A 5,557-nucleotide genomic window follows, 5' to 3' on the forward strand; every position below is an offset into this window, starting at 1 on the left:
TGAATAAAGCTGCTATAAATATCCGCGTGCAGGTTTTTGTGTAGACAAAAGTTTCCAGCACATTTGAGTAAATAACTGAGTGCAATTGCTGGTATTGTAAGCCTATGTTTAGTTTTGCAGGAAACTGTCAAACTACCTTCCACAGTGCCTGTACCATTTTAATAAGCACAGGTGTTTTGACCTGCTGCATTTTTAAAAACAGATTTTATTTATTTACCTGTCAGAAAGAGAGAGAGAGAAAGAGATCACATGAGCAGGGGGAGGGGCAGAGGTGGAGGGAGAAGCAGATCCCTGCTGAGCAAGGAGCCCGATGCGGGACTCGATGCCAGGACCCTGAGATCATGATCTGAGCCAAAGGCAGACACTTAACTGATTGAGGCACCCAGGTGTCCCGTGACCTGCTGTATTTCTGACCTGGGCTGATTCACCCTTCCTTAGGCAACTTGTCGGTTCCCCCACTCCAGGGAGGTCACTATGTTGCTGCCCAGCTTCGTGCAGGCCCCCAACTGGCATAGTGCACTGCAGCCCAGAATTCCTGGGCTCAAGTGATCCTCCTGCCTCAGCCTCCAAAGTAGCTGGGGCTACAGGCGTGGGCCGCTGCCCCGGTGCTCCTGGCTGGACCATTTTGCATTCCCGCCAGCAGTGAATGAGAGTTCCTTTTGCTTCACATCCTCATCAGCATTTGGTGTCGTCGGTTATTATTATTATTATTACATGTGTAGTGGTATCTCGTTGTTGTAATTTGCATTTTCTTAATGACATATGATGTTGAGCATCTTTTCTTGTGCTTATTTGCCAACTGTGTATCTTCTTTGGCAAGTCGTCTGCTGAAATCTTTTGCCCACTTTGTTCAGATCTTGTGTCCGAGGGGTTGCAGATTTAAACAGTGTGGTCAGAGGTCTCACTGAGACTTCTGAATGAAGATCTGAAAGAGTGAGGGAACAAGCTGTTTGGAACTCTAGGGAAAGAGCATTCTTGGAAGAAGAATAAACACCTGCAAAGGCCGTGAATGAAGGGTGTACTTGGTATCTGCTAGGTTAGCAAGAGGCCAGTGTGGCGTGAGAGAGTGGCCGAGGGGAGAGATGAGCCCGTAAGACCAGAGAAGCAAGGGGGTAAGCTCAAGAAGCTTGTGGGTCATTAGGGCTTTGCTTTCATTCTGAGTGGAAACAGGAACCAGAGGATCTAAAGCATAAATTGATGTAATCTGACTTCTGTTTAATAGGCTCCTTCTGGTTGCTGTGTTGAAAGCAGACCAAAGGCAGGAAGACATAAAAGCAAAAGAGACTGGTGACGAGACTGGTGTCAAAATCAGGGAAGAGGGGATGGTGACCAAGCCCACAGTGGTATTGATAGAAAGGATGAGAAATGATTGAATTCTGCATATATTTGGAAGATAAGGAATTTACTAATGGATTGGATGTGGGGGTGTGAGAGAAAGAAACTGAGCATAGTCTGTTGAAAGGTAAACAGAGTCTGCAGCCAGTGAAGCCCACTGTGCTCTTTCCCCATGGGCCCTGGTGTGCCATGGCTGCAAACAGTAGCTTCCTTGGTAGTATATGAAGCCTGTTGCTTGTAGGGGTTGCCCTAAGGGACCTTGGAGACAGACCTTTCCAGGGGACATTCATGTCTGACCTCATGCTATCCCCAGTCTAGGCTCCAGACAGGTATGTAAGGTGCCTTTGGAAAGCCCCAGGGCACAGTGGGCAGTGTCCACATTGGGCAAGTCAGCATGTTCATCTGTGCCAAGCTGCAGGAAAGGGAGCATGTCCCTGAGGTCATATATAGGGCCAAGTTCAAATTCCCTGGCCTCCAGAAGATCCACATCTTCAAGAAGTGGGGCTTTACCAAGTTTAATGGGGACAAGTGTGAAAACATGGTGGCTGAAAAGTGGCTCATCCCAGAGGGCAATGGGTTCAAATACACCCCTAATTGTGGCCCCCTGGACAAATGGCCAGCCCTGTCCTCATGAGAACCTCAGTGCTGCCCGCTCCTTATTCATGCCCACTGATGAATCTTACTTCCTGTCAACAATAACAAAGATAAACTGAAGTGTATTCAAATTTTAAGAGTTTGTTTATTTGAGCAAACATTGATTTGAATCGGGCAGTGCCAAACTAGAAGCAGTTAGGAGCACTCTACTGGCAGGAACTAGGGGCGGGGTTTTCATGGAGAAGCAAAGTAAGGAAGTTATTTCATTGGCTGTCACTTAAGGGATGCAGTATTTGGGAAAGCCTAGTTGGCTGTTTGTGATTGGTTGTTCTTCTTGACCTTGAGGCATTTGCAGGATTGACTCTGGCTTAGGCTTCGGTTTGCTTATGTAGGCGACCAAGGCATTAGAGCCACCAGTCTCGTGACCCTCTTGTTTGATTACTCTCAGAGTTCCGTGTTTCTTTTGTTTGTTTTTTCCCTAAGCAACTGAAAACTAGCATTGATTAGGCTCTGTCATCCTAGGTCAGCACAAGGCCCTCTTTTTTCTCTTTCTTCCTGACCCCCATTTTCATTTCTTCTATATCCCTCGCAGGCATCCACTATTCATCCATTATTTAGAGCGTTTTAAATTTACGCTGGTTCCGTGCTATCGATTTTATTCTGTTTTCTCACACTTTTCCCACTTGACGCTACGTCTTAAGAGCTAAGCACATAGCTGAATGTATATCTCTTGCATTAATTCTGGGGGCTGCTTAGTTTCCCACTGAATGCATTGATTACCCCTGATAGAGTTGTATCCTTGCCCACCAGCCCTCAGGTTGCTTGCAGCTCCCTGCCACTGCAAACAACGCTGAGATGCACGCCCTCAAGCAGATTCCAGTAAGGACACCTGTGTGCAAGTTTCTCTGGAGTATATTCCCAGGAGTGTGATGGCTGGGACATATTGAGTTGCCTAATGACTGGTTGCATCGGTTTACCATTGCTGACCAATAGCCTTTGAGGGAACCCTTCCTTCATATTCTTACCGACTCTTTTTTTTTTTTTTTAAGATTTATTTATTTTAGAGAAAGAGAGAGAGCAAGCACAGGGAGGGGCAGAGGGAGAGAGAGAGAGAAAAGCTTTAGCAGACTCCGCACTGAGCACGGAACCCGACAGCGGGGCTTGATCTCACCACCCTGAGATCAAGACCTGAGCCAAAACCAAGGGTCAGATGCTTAACTGACTGCACCACCCAGGGGCCTCCATATTCTTACTAATTCTTGATATCAAACCTTAAAATTTTTATAATGTGGGATCTCATTGTTATTTTAATTGCATTATTTGATTTCTAGAAAGTTCAAGCATGTTTTTATGGATTTGTTAGGCATTCGTAGTCTTCTTTCTGTAATTTGCCTATTCTAATTCTTTGCCCAGTTTTCTATTGGATTTCCTGCCTCTCGTTGATATATAGAAATTCTCTCTATAATCTATTTTTTAAATTCTTTTTAAAAAGATTTTATTTATTTATTTGAGAGAGAGAGTGAATGAGAGGGAGGAGGAGAGAGTATCTGAAACAGACTGCACTGAGCACAGAACCCAATGTGGGGCTTGATACCACAACTGCGAGATCATGACTTGAGCCGAAACCAAGAGTTGGATGCTTAACCGACTGAACCACCCAGGTGCCCCTCTCTCTATATTCTACATATGAATTCCTTGCCTTTTGGAGGTGGGAAATATATTCTTCTAGGCTGTCACTTGTCTGTTAACTTTGTCTATGGTGTCCTTCTTTGAAAAGAAACCCAATTTTTCTATACTGAAATCTACACATTTCTTCACTGATGATTTGTGATTTTGAGACTTTCCTTACTAACTCCTCCAATTCAAGGTCACAGAGATATTCTTCTACACTTTCCATCTCTTTATTGGTTTCCATTTCAGATTAAAGTATCTAACCTATTACAGTTGACATTTCTATGGGGTATGAGGTAGGACTCCAACTGGCTTTTTCTCCATGGAGCAAGACAGCACTCCCAGCATCAATTCCTGAATAATCTATCTTTTCTTCATTGTTGGAGATGCCACCTCTATTGTATATGAAGTTTTCAAGAACACGTGGGTGTGTTTCTGGATCCCTATTTTATTCCATTGATCTGTCTGTTCCTGGGCCAGTATTAAATTATTTTCATTGCTCTGGCTTTGTGATATGTCTTAATATCTGGTAAGAGAAGTCTTCCCTCTTTGCTCTTCTTTTTCAAAACTGCCTTAGCTACTTGTGTCTTAGTTATTCTTTGCATTTTTTACAATCAGTTTGTCACATTCCTCTCAAAATCATGCTGGAATTTTGACGGAAAATGTATGATAGGTTTGTGTTATTTTTAGAAGAACCTATAGGGGCACCTGGGTGGCTCAGTCAGTTAGGCATCCGACTCTTGGTTTCAGGTCAGATCATGATCTCATGAGTTGTGGGATCAAGCCCCTCATGGGGCTCTGCTCTCAGTGGAGAGTCTGTTTGAAGATTTTCTCCCTCTGTCCCCACCCCCACTCATGGGCTGCACTCTCTCTCTAAGATAAATAATAAGTAAATCTTAAAGAAAAAAAAAAGAAGAACCTATAGATTTCTATGAACATAGAATTCTGTTTTCTGGATCTCTTTTATGCTTTGTTAGGGTTTGTAAGACAATTTTTAGGACTCTTGAGTGTGGAAATCATGACAGATATATTTAAAGATACATTTACAAGAGTACTGTGAATATTCAGAAACTGTGTTCAATAATAAAGGAATGGTTAAAATTTGCAAATAGTTTGGTGTATGCATTAACAGAACATTGCATCAAAAAACCCATACTTCTGGGCACCTGGGAGGCTCAGTCGGTTAAGCAACTGACTTCAGCTCAGGTCATGATCCTGGGGTGCTGGGATCGAGGGTCCTGGGATTGAGTTCCGCATCGGGCTCCCTGCTCAGCGGAGAGTCTGCTTCTTCCTCTTCTTCTCCCTCTGCCCCTTCCCCTGCTTGTGCTCCCTCTCTCTTTCTCAAATAAATAAATAAAATCTTAAAAAAAGACCCCAAAATAAAAAAAATACTTTCAAAGAATCTTTAATGACATGAGAAAATATTCTTCCTATATATTACATCATTAGTTAATGAGATTACAGAGTTCAGTTCTCTTTATTATGTCTTTTTGGATGTGTTCCAAGTTCTCTAAAATGAACATGCTTGATTTTTGTGATAACTGTGTTTTTCTTTTAAAAAATTGGTGGAGGCAAATAAGGTTTGCATTTGCCATCTGACTATTCAGGAACATTGGGAAAATAGTTTCTGACTCATCTGATGAGCTCATCAGGCAAGAAACGATAGCTCATTCCAAAATTTCCCAGTTTGACTGCCTGCCTGCCCCATCTGCTGGCACGCCTCACAGTTTGTGGGGTTACCTGACTCAGCTAAGCATGAATAAATGTAATTTCACACATTGGCTTTTCATGTAACAAATATTTAACAATCTGCTGCTATGTGCAAAGCACTCTATTAGAATTGTTGAAGACAAAGGGTCAATTTAAAAAACCTCGGTCCCAAAGGGGCTCAGAGTGGCCTATTCAGATCCCAAGGGTGCCCGGCTGTCAGGCCTGCCTCTGGGCCAACCCTCAAGTC

The 5,557-nt window shown here is 43.3% G+C and overlaps 1 non-coding gene and 1 pseudogene across 1 annotated transcript; both read left to right on the top strand.

Moving 5' to 3' along the window:
- The first annotated feature begins 1,473 nt into the window (after nt 1-1,473).
- Nucleotides 1,474-1,606, top strand: LOC123803118 (small nucleolar RNA SNORA70). The gene has a single exon (XR_006782756.1). It is a non-coding gene; the product is annotated as a small nucleolar RNA SNORA70 (small nucleolar RNA).
- Nucleotides 1,607-1,654: 48 nt separating this feature from the next.
- Nucleotides 1,655-1,969, top strand: LOC148110686 (large ribosomal subunit protein uL16 pseudogene; annotated as a pseudogene).
- Nucleotides 1,970-5,557: the final 3,588 nt, after the last annotated feature.

This window comes from Ursus americanus, chromosome 2 (genome assembly GCF_024610735.1).
Source record: "Ursus americanus isolate L20-20 chromosome 2, mUrsAme1.1.p, whole genome shotgun sequence".
In the NCBI taxonomy this organism is placed as follows: Eukaryota; Metazoa; Chordata; class Mammalia; order Carnivora; family Ursidae; genus Ursus; species Ursus americanus.